The sequence below is a fragment of the Anser anser genome (genome assembly GCF_964211835.1).
Source record: "Anser anser genome assembly, chromosome: 11".
In the NCBI taxonomy this organism is placed as follows: Eukaryota; Metazoa; Chordata; class Aves; order Anseriformes; family Anatidae; genus Anser; species Anser anser.
The window spans coordinates 23,910,730-23,924,356 of NC_139732.1; the positions used below are offsets into that span (position 1 = coordinate 23,910,730).

General features: G+C 52.5%; 1 protein-coding gene across 13 annotated transcripts in view; it reads left to right on the top strand.

The window, feature by feature from the left end:
* The window catches only part of ZFHX3 (zinc finger homeobox 3), a 623,242-nt gene that overhangs the window by 461,058 nt on the left and 148,557 nt on the right, over positions 1-13,627 (top strand). The gene's annotated exons all lie outside the window — the stretch shown is intronic.

The following is a 13,627-nucleotide window of genomic DNA, read 5'->3' on the forward strand; positions in this document are numbered from 1 at the left end:
AAACAGTTATAAGCTGTACCGAAGCTAGTTGATTTCGAACCAAAATAAGAATGTCCGCAAGCAGGTTTATACCATGGTGAGAAAATCAAGCTGCATTCGCATGCATGAATTTGTCATTTACTCATGTATACAGAGACTTGGCAAGGAAATCTCTTGCAGAGCTGAGCGCTGCCTGTGTTGTTTTGCAGGGGTAAGAGGAGTCAGAAGCAAGAAGTGTTACAGAGGCCGTAGTTCTTGCATGTGTTTGAAGCCAGTGCTGCTGCTTAGAGCAGTCTTGCCTTGAATCCTTTTTCTTTTTGCTGGCACGGGACTTTGGTGCGGTGGCATAGGGAAGTAGTTTAGGGAAGAGACCTGGGTAAGAAAAACTCTGCCAAAGGAGAGGAGAAAAAAAAAGCTTCCTCAGTCTTTTTTGTTGTTTCTTTTTTTATTTTTTTTCCAACTTCCCTTTAATTCGAAATAATCGTGTGATACGGTGTGTCACTGCAGAAACTACTGCGCTGAAACACAGTGGGGGTAGTGCAAAGCAGAAAAGAGTGCCCTTCCCCACGAGTGATAGCAGGGGCCGTTTCTTTTGCTACCGTGTGAGCTTAAAGTGCGCGTTGCAGTGGGGCCTGAATATGCACCTGGTATAGGGCTGCTGTGCAAGAAGGCACTGCTTTTAGTGATTTTTATTTCTTTGTCTCTTCTTCCTTTTATTTCTTTCTCTCTTCTTCTTTCAGGAGTACAGTGCAGTGTAACTCAGAGGATTTCTGCGTAGCCTTGCAGGACTCTCCCTGCAGCAGCTCTTTGGGAAGGGGGAGCTGAGCCCTTCCGAAGGTTCTTCCCCGTCTGGGGCCCTGGCTGCTGGGAGCCAGCAGCTCTGCTTGTGGCTGCAGACAGGAATTGCTAAAATCTGCAGTGGCAATTCTTCCGCACTCGGCCGTGTGGGGTTTCCTGCCTCTAATCATGAGTTTCTCCAGCAACTTTCCCTCTGGAGCATGCGTGCAGCTGGGCTGTTTGCAGGCTGAGCTCTCGCCCGTGGGCAGTGCTGTGTTTGCACCTGTGCAGCTCCAGCTGTGCTCTTGCAAGCCTCTGCTGCAGGTTTTGTGCCCCACTGATTTCTGTCATTACCTCCCACTCCTGCCAAAGGCAAGCATGTCAGAGCAGCTGTTTAGCCTAGATTACTTCTGTTTTGGTCCCCTTAAATACATAAATAAAACAAAATCTTTGCTTCCCTCTGGTCTTCTGCAGTAGCAGTGGTCAGCGTTGCTCTGAAGGAGCTATCTCCAGTTCTCCAAGGCGTTCATTAACTGACTATCTCCATGTCCTCTTTCCTGTCTCTCCAGCCAGACTGACCTAGAGACTTCCAATCTTCTTCAGGATTCTGATAGTCCCAGTCGTTTTTGAACCCTTCACTCTTCTATTTAGTGTTCTTGGCAGTTACAAAACAAATAGTTGCTGCAGGTTTTAAAACTGATTTTGTTTTTATTTAAGCAATTGCAAGATAACGTTTAGAAGCAGTCTTTCACATCTCTGCTAGCACTGTAGCACCCTGGAATATAATTATATGTAGCGGAGGGGGTGGCAGGGCGATGCGCGGGCCACCGGTGACAGCCGAGAGCTGCCTCGGCCGGCACATGTCATGTTCTTCTCCCTGATGGCAGGTTGTACTGGGGCTGGGTTTTGCTCCTGGATGTCAGCTGTGTTTGCATAGTATTCCAGTTGTCTTTGTAAGTCAAGCGTGTTTAGACTGCACAGCAATACACATCTGAATACCAAAGGCTGACGGGGAGCTTGCTCGAGGCGAGGCGTCCGCCTGCGTGTAGCCCGGTGTAGTGCCACACACCCGGCAGTGCTGTGTACTCTGCTTGTGCAAAAGTGGCGTTGGACTTGAGCCCATCGGGACCACTGATGCTTTTCTGCTATCTGCAGCAGCAAAGGGCTCTCTTTTTATTGACTCAGAGCTGAACTTGTGTGCTAAGACAGGCCCAAGTGAAAAAATTTTACCAGGTTTGTTGAAACATTTCAGACGGGGATAAACAGATGCAACCCCAGCCCGTGGACACGCTTGCTTGCGTGCAGTGCTTTATCACGTCCTCCTTTGGCTGACACTTGAATGTCCGTGTAGGGTGTTGCACTAATTTACCTCCATCAGTTGCTATAGTGATTTAGCTACATCGGTACAACATTCAGCTCAGTTTCACATCGCTTCAGCTTTGTCCTCCAACAGTAATGGACATCTTTATATAGATGCCCATTTTCCTGGTCATTAAAGAGCAATTCCTGTATAAAGCCATCGGATTCTGATTGTTGCTACAGATTGAAGATTTCTTAGTGGTTTATTCTGTACAAAGTCATTAGTGAAGAAAAACTTTATACCCCAGAGTGAAAATGTGAGCTTAACAACTGGCTTCCAAGTCAGGACTCATTACTCCTGCAAACACATACTCAGGAGGTTGGACAAGAAGGATGGTTTCTAAATCGGGTGGTGAAGGACACGAGAGTAGGAGCTGCTTTTAGAAGCTTTTGTGACTTCTTTATATTCAGGTGGGAAAAAAAAAATCTAGTCTAGAATATTTCAGCTTTAATACTCTTAAAACCATTTAGGTATGTATTATCTGTTGTGGTGGAGAAGCTCGTCCTTTCTGTCTTGCTTGATTGTTCAAACTTGGCTCCTGTTTAGTTGTGTCACGCTGCAGCCTCTCTAAGAAACCAGGCATGCTCATTGACTGCAGATAAGGAGGTAATGAATTTCTAAACACTGTTTTGAAAATGCCTGCCTGGGCATAGTTTAATGGATGTTTCCCATTTATGGAGGGGCTCCGTATAATTCATGGGGGGAGAAGTGGGCAGTCCCAGGACAGTCTGCAGAGTCAGGACGTTGCCGATTTGCTTTGTTAGAGCTGACAGACCGCTCCGAGTTACAGCGACGAGAAACTTGCATTTAATAAAAGTCACTGTGGAAGGGTTCTTGGGATCTTGCCAGGGAGAGTTTCCTGTTTAAAATTAGAAAGTGGATTTTTTTCTTTCAAGCCTTGATGTAAACTGGTAATTGCTTGAGTTTTCTTTTAAATCCTAAGATGCTAGTTGGAGGGGGGGGGGGAAGAACAAGCAGAACCCCCCAAAACAGTGGAATTGCTTTTTGTGAGAGGAAAAATAGTGAATTTCTTACAACGGTGAGTCTCTTTCTGTGGTAACAAGTGAATTGTTAGGCAGTGGGCAAATGCAAAGAGAGCAGACTCTGTCCCGGTCCTTACCAGGCGCTGGGGAGGACCTGGGCTGTGAGGCTGGGCACACCTGCAGTGCTGACGGCGCCCCAAAAGTGCCAGAAGTTTCAGGAGCAGGGAGGCAAGCTCCACCGAAAGGCAGTGTGATAAAGCAAACTGTTTTCGTTTTGGCTTTTGGAAGGGTGAGCTTGTGGAACTTACAGCAGTAGCTCTGGGTGCTTCAGGTCATTTTTATTGTTTCTGGATTTGGGACGTTCTTCCGGTGTCTCAGGTGTGGGATTTGTTATTTATGATTTGTGCCGCCTTCTGCATCCTCCCTGGAGGAAGAGCCCTGATGAGAAGGCTCCTGCAGGTGCACAGCGTCCCAGGGAATCAAGCTGATGGATCTCCAGGTTCCCCTAAATGCTTGCCCTTTGCCCACCTTTACGCTCCCCGGGACGAGACCCCTGTGGCTTGACCCAAGAGGTGACACCCAGGTGTGACCGGCTCTGGCTGCTGCAGCAGGCCAGGGGGTGCAGGGGGGTGCAAGGGAGGCGTGCTGTTACTTTGCTCTTAAGTGAGGCTGGAGAATTCATCCCATTCCTTTGTTCCTGTTTTTTTTTTTTTTTAACGTGTGTGGTTGTGTTATGTTTTGTTTTCTAATATGGAAAGAAACCTTATCCCTGTGGCTTCTGTTGCTGCTGGTAATGGGAGTGTTCGCTGAGATAAGGCCCCTCTGCCTCCTGCCCCCCCCAGGAGGAGGCTGGCAGCCTGCCTCTGCTCCGCGACCCACCTAGCGCGGCCGTCCGGGCTGGATTTGTATATGCTAATGGGCCTGGCTTGTCCTAGCTTGTTTGTAATGATTTGTGGCTGCATTTATATGCAAATACTAACAACTTGCTGCTGAGTTAATTAGCGTTTTTTTCTCTTTGCTTCCTGGAGCTTTAGCAAAAGGCCTTTATTCTCTGCATTTCGGGTGTCTGACCTGCCCACCCGCTCCCCCCGCAGCAGCACCGCTGCACGTGGCGGCCGGGTGCCACCCTGCCGCGCGGGCGACGCCGGGAGCAGCGCGTGGGCCCTGGGTGCGTGGAGCCCGGGCCTGGCCCCACGGCTGCTGCCCGGGGCCGGCCGCCTGAGCCACGGCCTCCGCGGGCCGGGCGGGCGACGTGCTGTGGGCACGCGGTGAGCGTTTGCCGGCTGGCCCTGGTGGCCGTGGCTTCGCGGACGGGGAAAGCCAAGCCGCGCTCCCTCTCTGGACGGGCGCAGTGTTTGCTTTCTAATGTCGAGGTGGAGAGCGTTGGCTGCAGTCGGATGAACGACTCTCGCCAGACAAGAGGCTCCAAAGGCCTGTCTGGTGACCTGGACATGACAAGGATGGAGTGGGAACTGCTGGCCTTTGACATCAGCGTGGAGTTTGATTTTCACTTCTGGGGAGGGGAAGGCAGGCATTTCCTCTTCCCGGGAACAGCGTGTCTGTGTGCTAGCTCGGACTCGAGGATTTTGCTCCTTGTAGTCTTTCATTCCGTCTCGCTTTTTGCGGTCTGTGCAGGTGTTTGCTTTTGCCGGAGCCGTGAGAGCTGCACGTCGCTGAGCTGCTCGCTGTGCCCAGGGCTGGAGGAGGAGGTGGGCACAGCACAGCGCCCCGCGGCAGGGGCGGGGGGGCTGCCGAGACCCCGCTGAGCAGCACAGGGGCAGGGGAGCCTGGGCGGTTCTGCGAGTATCCTGTGTTCCTGCCTCTTTTCGCTCTGCTTGTTCATCCCTCCCTTCCTCCTTTCTGCCTTCAAGCCAAGCCTTTTTCACAGTTATTGCGTCAGAACTTTCTGTTGTTGTTGTTAAGCCTTTGTTTTTACCCTGAAAGGTAGGGCCCTGGCTTCTCAGCAGCAGGGGCAGGACAGAGGAGCCCGAGACTGCTGCAGCCTCTGGTCGCTGCCGTGGCTCCCCCTGTGCAGAGGCAGGGGCGGCACCGTCCCCGCCTGGCTGGGGCAGGGGTTGATGTCCCTGGGCTCTGTGTGCTGACAGCCTGTGCGCGAGGCTCTGTATTTTAGGCTCTTGGCTCTGTTTACTGATTTTCATGTGTTTTATTTGCGTGCTAGTTAGCTTGCAAGTTCTTTGGGCAATAAAACGCCTTAAATGGAATAGGACATTCTGAGGTCCCACCTAGATACTGGGAAGGAAACAAGTAAAGTGTGAGGCCACTGGAAAGTCAGCAGCGGAAATTGGTAAGCTTTCGTCCCTAGGTTGTCTCTCTTCAGTCTTTTCCACCGTGCTAATATTCGGAGCTTTATTGTTTTATCATGGGATTGTGGAAGAGTGAGTTTGTGGTGTGATAGAGTAACCTCCCCAGCACTGGATTCAGCAGGAAGAGGGGAATGTTCCCAAGGATGGAGCTCTGCAGCCTGATACAAGAGCGACTAGAAGTGGTGGCTGGCTGGTCAAGAGCCTTTTACTGTTTCTGAAGCCCTGGTTGCCACATATTTTCACCCTCACCTTATGGCTACTAAATGAAAGAGTTTTGGTATTTTATTTTGGTTTCCTGCTGTAACACCCTTCTGCACTGAAGCACCTCTTAAACCCAGGGGTGTTTGTCATTGGTTGGGTTTTAGACCAAGCTGATGTGTTTTTCCCCTGCCTTTACTTTTACTTTTCCATTTCACATCCTGCGAGGCAGAGGGATGTGGAATTGCAGACCTGTCCTGCTGCCATGCTGAATAACATGGTTTTGATTAATCCAAGGGGAGAAAAGTCAGTTTCTCGTAGCAACCCTGATGATTAAAGCTCCAGGAGAGGCAATTATTCCTGGTGTACGAAACTCTCCTACCACACTTGTCATGGGTGTTTTTTTAAAGCTCATCCACTGTGGCAAGTCACTGCTGCTTTTCGTAGCAGTGCTCATGGAGGCTTTGACAGACAGATGCCTTCCTCCTGCCCCTCTTCCTCTCCTTTTTGTTTCTAGACTTTTCTGTGCAGAGTAAGTTCTTCCTGTAGGAGAGCTATCACAGGACCACGTGTAGCAGTAATTGTCAGCTCCAGGACAGGGCTTCCCCTGCTGGCATGGCTCGGGGAAGGCTGTGCAGCGCTTGGTATAACGCCGAGCTGGTGGCTTTGCTCTGTCCTGCGGGCAGGTCTTGTGGCCACCTGCCTCAGGGCTGCAAAGAGGGAACAGAAGGGGTTTGCAGCTGGGCGATAGCTGGGACGGTGCCCACGGGCTCCCAAGCTTTAGAAGAATCGAGCATCACTGGCGCTCGCTGCGCCTGCCTCGGGCTGCCCACGCGCGTCTGCCCTGTCTGCCAGCTTTGGTGCGCGGGGGCCCCGTGTGGAGATGCTTTGGGTCTGGAATAAGAAAAGTGGCGACTTCTGAGCGGAGGCCTCCGATCCTGCTGGTCTGGCTGAGAGCCTGTTGGTGGGAAGATGGCTCGATGAGGCTGCGAAGCCGCGCGGTGTGGGCTGTTGGTGCCCAGCAGCGATCTGTGAGCTAGGACGTGCTGGTGTCCCGCTGACGTTGGGGGGGTTCCTCAGTGATGGAGGAGGCGTCCTGCAATCCAGTTCATTGAGCCGTTTTCCCTGAAGGGTTCAGATAAAAACTTTCTAACACAGCATCTGTAACGAACAATAAATGTTTCAGTAAATTACCAGAAGTTGGTGACTTTTCCCAGTGCTCCCTGCTTGCTGGCCTTCTCAGGGGTTTCCTGTCTTTGTATCTTTCCCTTCTGGTTGATTTGTATCTTTTCCTTTTATCTTTGTACCTCTTCCCTTTTGTTTGCAGTGTGCCCGGTGACTTGGTGTGAGGATGGGTTGTGCCTGCACTCAGTGGTGTGGTGGCTCGTGGAGCACCAGAGGGCTGGCGGCCACGCAGCCTGTGCCACGCTGGCTGCCGGGCACGCGCCGTGTACCGGGCGGCTTCGTCCGTTACGGAGCTGGTGGCCGCCCCGCCCCTGGGTGCCCGACCCCTCACACCGTACTGATCGCACTCTTTGTCTCTCACCGTGCAGAGCAGGGACGGAGGTGTCACTTCTGGTGAAGCATTGCTGCCGCTCCTGTGAGGCGATGGGGGCGGCGCGTGGCGGCTGCCTGCTGCTCCCTGTGGGATCTGGGTGGCACGACGTGCTGCCGGGGCGGGGGGAGGCGGAGCAGGGCCTTGGCTGTGCCCACCGCCAGCACTGGCGCTGCCGCAGCGTTGCCCTGGCACGAGTTGGTACCTGGGTGGCACTGTGAGTGACTTGGCCGTTGTCACCTGCAGAACCACGATTCGCGTTCCGTTACTGTAACAGCATTGCTCTTTTTAAAATCTTTCCCAAATACTTTCCTAGCAGCGGTAAGACGTAGATACCTGTTTAAGTTAATGAGCAGCTGAACATCTCGTCCTCTCCCTGGAAAAGCAGGCGATGCTCTTCCCCGAGTAGCAGCTTTGAGCGTTACCCGTCCCGGGGGATGGCTGTGTCCATACCACCGGCTGGAAGCGCTGGGTTGTGCTCTGGGTGGTAGCGGTCTGGTTTAGCTGTGGCTGTGGGAACCTGATGCGGAGCCTGCAGTGAAATGGCTCGTTCCTGGTCGTGGGTGGGCCTCCCGTGAGGCTTTCCTTAACCCTCTGCTTTCTGCCAAGCACCTCCTGACTGTGCCGAGGTCGGGACAGCCTGGCCCAGTCACTCTTGCCCTGGAGGTGTGAGTTTCCCCAGCAGAGCTCCAGGCACGGGGGAGCCTTCTGGCCTGCCAGGCAGTGCCGGCAGCCACCCGCGGCCTTCCCGCACCCTGCGGGCCGGGGCCGGGGAGGTGTGCGCGGCCCTGCGCACCCGCTGGGGCAGGGTGGTTCTGGCGCCTGGGCCCTGCTGGGGCCGGGCCGGGCTCCAGCTGCCTGACCCTGGGTGAAAAGTTCAAATCTGCATTTGAAAAGAGGAGGGCCATTAAACAGTTGGGACGGTCTCCAATCAAGTTGAAACTTTAGTTACAGCTGAGCTGGTGTCTTGCTAAGACGCGTCCAGCCCGTGAGCGCTGCCAGGGCGCTGCATGGCCTCTGCTGCCGTGATGGGGCTGAGGGGCCTGGAGGGCGCTGTGCAGAGCGCTGACCAGCAACGTGTAGGTGGCACCTGGGGACTTTCTTTCTGAGTGTGAATTCAGGGCAATTTAAACTTGTGCTTCATTCGTAGTCTTGCACGCTCTTAGTGGGAGTGGAGGACGTTACCGAGGGCCTGTTCCGCTCGGATGTGGCGTAGGTGCAGCGCTGTCTCCACGCACCGTCCTGGCAGTTGGCCAAGGTTGGGTGCACAGCCCCAGCCTCTTGGTTTCCTCTCCTGAAGACCGGTGTCTGCTGCGTCGGTCCTTCAACCAGGTCCTGGCCGACAGGGCTGGAGCATCCTTCTCCCGAAGAATGCCCAGAACCACTGGGATGGGGCTGCAGGGGCAGTCTCTCCCCCTTCCCTTCACGATGAGAAACGTTCTTTGGGATGGATGGACATGGCTGGGGAGGACTCGCGTTTCCCTGCCAACTCCGTCTGTCCCATGAGCGGGCCCAGGAGTGCTCCCTGTTATTTTTGGGGGCTGGCTACAGACAGGAGCGGTGCGAGCACCGGAGCTGTCCTTCCTGCCCCGCGGTGCCTGGCTTCGCCCTGGGCTGCCTCCAGCCGCAGCACCGCAGGCATGCGGGTGGCAGCAGAGCTGGGGCTGGTGCTCTCCGTAGCCTCACAGCGTGAGCTGCTTCCTTCCCAAATGTGTGCAGAGCTCCGCAGAGGGTCTTGGTAGCACCTTGTAGCTTTCATTTGTTTACAGGAGTGTTAAGCAAATATAAATAGTTCAGCTGCTCTCCTCCTGGCATCAGGTTTCCCCTGTTACAGACCCGAGTGTGATTGTGAATGGGGATGAGGAAGGCCCCCAGCGTCTCGCGTTCCTGCTCCATTCTGATGCTAAACACCCAGTTTGTAACTCCCTAGGAGCAAGTCCAGTGAAGTTGCGGGGGGGGACGTTGTCCTTGAAGAGGTGGCTTTTGTGACCCCTGCTCAGGGGAGAGGCCAGGGGGGCGAGCAGGAAGAGGTCTCACCCTGTACGCTTCTCTCACTGCCTTCAGCCTGGAGGTGGGGAGGGATGTGTTCCCACCCGCTGGTGGTGGACCTCAAAGTTTAACTTGGGTTAATTTCAGCAGGCGGTGCTGCCTGGTGCAGCGTGCTGCTGCTCTGCTGAGGGTGAGTGTCCGGATGCCCCTGGAAGGATCCAGCCCTGGCACGGGGTCTGCGGGCACCATGGCCTGGGGCAGCCTGTGCGGCGGGGGGGGCTCCAGGAGGGCCTCAGCCGTGGCCGCGTGCGCTGGGTGTGCTTCTTGGTGCGGTTACTCCTTCAGGCCAGAAACGCTTCGGTAGTGTTTATGTCCTGTCTCACAAAACAGCAGTTAAGGAGATTTGTGGGGGGTGCCAGGGTGCTTAGCAGAGAGGGCCGGCGGTGGTTCTGCTGGCTCCTTCCCTGCTCTCCAGCACAACAGCGTGGCCCCTACCCGCGGTGATGCCGGCGCAGGTTGTCTGCGCGCCTGCCACGGCTGTCTGGCGGTAACTGGGATAAGGAAATGGTCCCTGTGCATCAAACTCTTTGAGAGTGGGAAGTAAGGGGGAGATTTTTCTCCCAAACCTTTCTTATTTTCTGTATGTGTGTAGAAATGCTGATTTTTCTGAAATCTGTGTGAGCAATTTTCCAGCACTGTAGGAGTCTTTTAAATTCATAAAGCTCATTTTATAGGAAATGTTGTTCAGACTGGGTATGGCCCAGAAAGGAGATCTGAACTTAGGGTATTGCAGTGTGAAATGCAGTTTTTTCTTGTTCTCTTTGGGCTGGTTGGACTGTTTCTGTCCTAGTGGTGCTCTCAGCACAAAGGTCTGAGGTAAGAAGCAACTTGAAAAGGCTGCATGGCATGTGAGGAAGCAAGTTAGCTCTTAATCATATCATATATTAGCCTCCTTTGCCATAGATACATCTGCTGTAAAATGCTTAGTGCTGAGAGCCTGATTGGGCAGCCCATGCTAAGTGTTCAAACTCCTGCTGCCTTTTTTCTTCAAACAATATCTTCTGGCTTCCAGATTTCTGATAAATTGATAAGAGGAATTGCGTGAGTCAATAGAGTTGTAGACACTTTGCCAATATAACCCTAGCGCTATTGATCTGCCAGTAAATTAAAGTCTTACTTAGAGGCTGCCGATATTTCTAATCTCCTGCCTCACCAATTACAACCTCCCAGCTACCTGGCAGAGGCAGCGGGCGGCAGGCCAGGCTTCGGAGGCTTTCCCGGCGAGCCGGCGCGGGGCTCGGCGCGGGAGCTCAGGGTGGCCGCGCGGGGCTTCGGGTGGGAGCACTGCAGGAGGACTTCCCCGGGCCTTCTGCCCTTACGCCAGGGCAGAGCAGAGGCTGCGTGAGGACGGAGGCGGTTTAGGGACGCGGTGAGCCCCCGTCTCCAGGCCGCACGTCGGGGTTCTCTGCCCCGATGCTCGATAACCCCTCCGACGGCGCGGGGCGCGGGTGGCCGACGCCTGCAAGCCACGATGCGGCGGTGCTCAGGTCCAGGGCGGCCTCGGCCCTGCCGGAGGGAACCTTCCCGGAGAGGCAGGGAGGCTGAGGCGATGATTTCGGGAAGGGATGTGGGAAAACCTCCCTGTCCCTGCAGTTCTCGGGTCTGGTGTCCCTCGGCTGTGCCCTCTTGGCGCTGTGTTTGAAGCTGGGGACAATAATGGCAGCTTTCAGATGTCCGGAGAGGAACAATGGCATCATAGAGCTCCCCGCCGGGGCTCCCACTTTCAGCGATGATGGTTTCAGCAGATCGCTTGCCCGATAAGCCCCTTTCAAGTCTCATTTACGTTTGAAAGTCCGTAGTTAGCTTTGGGAAGAAATCTCCAGATAAATGCTGTGTTCTTTCTAATACCCCAGAGCGAAAATCAATGGGAGGGATAATTCCTTCCCTTGTCCTACATAGACTTTCATGTGTTTCTACCTCCAGCAGCACCTTTTAAATAAAGAAAAGAAAAAGCCCTCCCTTTCCTGCTCTGCCTTTTGGGGCAGAGCCCTGGCTCCTGCCAAACCATCCCAAAGGGAGAGCAGCACGGTCACATCGGAGGCCTTGTAGGACCGAGTTTGCAGGTGGGGCCGAGGCAGCGGGAGCAGTGCGGGCTCGCAGGGCTGGAGGCAGCCACGCTCCTGAGAGGGCTCACAGGGTGACCCAGTGGCGGGAGCAGAGCACCGGGAGCTGGCGGTGAAATCGGTGGTAGCCTGATCTAAAAAGTGGAGAGATTTAAAATATATACTAGTAATAATGCTTTCATTAAATCCAGTCAAGTGAAGGTACTCGCTGTAATAACGCTGTGAAGCAGGTGGAACGTATACCCATAGCATTATAATTGTGTTCTGGAGTTTGTGCAGAGTGCTTTGGTCAGTAACTTCTCTGCTGCTGCGCGTCCTGCAGTGCCCGTTCTGTGGCAGATCCAGTTTCCAGAAATATCTTGGTAGGAATTAGTAGCCGAGACTGGTACGAGACAGCTACTTCAGACTGCCTGGGAATATGCGTGTGTTAGAAAGACATATCCTCCAGAAATTAAGTTATTTAGATGGCCACCTCTGTGCTAGCTGTATTGAATTGTATTTTCCCTGATGTTGTGAAGTTATCGCAGAGGATGTACATTAAAAATTGTAACTATTCCAAGTACTGCCGTCTTGGCAGGGATTTGCTGAGTCTCATGATCTATCCATAATGGAGTGGAGATGCTGAGCTGCAGTTGGATATATTTACCCCAAAAGCTTTTTTTTTTTTGTGTGTGTGTGTAGGAACCATCTGAGCAGTCACACTGTCTGAGTGCTTTCTTTAAATTTCTGGTAGCTTAACGTGTAATACGAGCGGCAATGGTGAAGTTAGAGTACCAGGTTTTCAGGCACAAGGTTTCCTCCCCTGGTTAGAAGAGGTGTATAAATTACTGAAACGGTGACAATAGGAAAGCTGAAGAAAATCTTTAGTATTGAGCAGATCCTCAAAAAAGAAGACACAGAGGTTGAAGCTGACTCAGTTCATTGTGTAAGACTTGAGATATTTGAATCCTGTTCGCCCTGATGATGCTGATTCCCTGCACAAGGTCAGGTTGGTACAAGGTTTCTCTGCTGTTTCCAAATAAGTTTTTAGGGGTTGCTTTTTTTTTTTTTTTTTCTTACACCCTCCACACCACAGTCTTTAACTGAAGATGCAAACTTTATTTCAGCAGCTTGTTGACATTCAGTTACCTCTCTAGTGGATGGCCTGAAATAGCGAAGGGGTTCTCTGGAAGCAGCATAGTGCTGACTCTTGTGTTGTTGTGGTCAATACAGAAAAGGGCAGTTCAGCACCCCCTGTGCTGATGTAATTGTTTTAAGGTAATTGGTTGGTGTAATTGAAGGTAATGCATGCTCGGTCTGTTTCAGCGGGTGCTAATCCCTGCTCCTGGAGGCGCAGGGTGGTGCAGGATGCGAAGGCTGGCTCCGGCCCTTGGTCGTGCGTCTGTGGGCCTGCGCCCAGGCCGTCGGTCCCCGTGTGGGGCAGCGGCTCCTCTTGCAGGCCTGCTCGGGAGCATCTCGCTGCCTTCTGCTGCCTCCTGGGGACGCTGCCCCGGGACCCAGCTCCCCGCCAGCTGCTCGTGCCGCGCTGCCTTCACGGGAGTCCTGAGGTCGAGTGCCACCCACAAGTTTTCACAGTTTAGTCCAGCAGAAAACACCTTGCTCATTTTAAGCAGTACAAGTAATTGACTAGGAATTCAGCTTGCTTTTCTGCACGTTTCTGCTCATAAAGGCTGGTAACTACTTTCTGCACCTCTCAGTGGAGCAGAGGAATAACCCAGGATGACTTCTATCATGAATATTACGTGGCATTTGACAGGGAGAGGCGGCACTAGGATGAAAACTATTCATTAGCAGCATCTCTGTGTTTATCTGGGTTTGCTTTTAGGATTGGGATCAGCTGAAACATTTTTCTGGTTGGTCTGTGGTGATTTTGTTTCAGCTGTTAAAGGAACAGAGCATGATTCAGCAGCCAGCCTCGCATTTCTCCTTCTGTGAATCCTGAAATATTTAGTGCTCTGTATGTGAACTTAACGACTGAGCAAGAGTATGAACAGGTTACAGTCCCAAACCTCTAATTTTTGACTTGCAGGAAACCTAAGTTTGGGATTTTTTATGCTTTTTGTCCAGGCTGGTCCGTCGGACAGCATTCCTAATTTATTTCCACAAATTGATGAAGGCTGTAATTTACTATTTTAAGAAGCATGTGGTTCAAAAGACCTTTAATTAAAAAAGAAAGTTCAGTGCATGTCTGAAGCTATAAGAATCACCAGACTGGATCAGAACAGTAATTTGTAGTAATTTGATCTGTGCAAAGTGTATATTTCTTCCTTATTTTCTTCTTTTCCAACCTGTGTAGCAGTATATTTATAGAGTCCTAAAACACAGGCTTTGAATGGAGC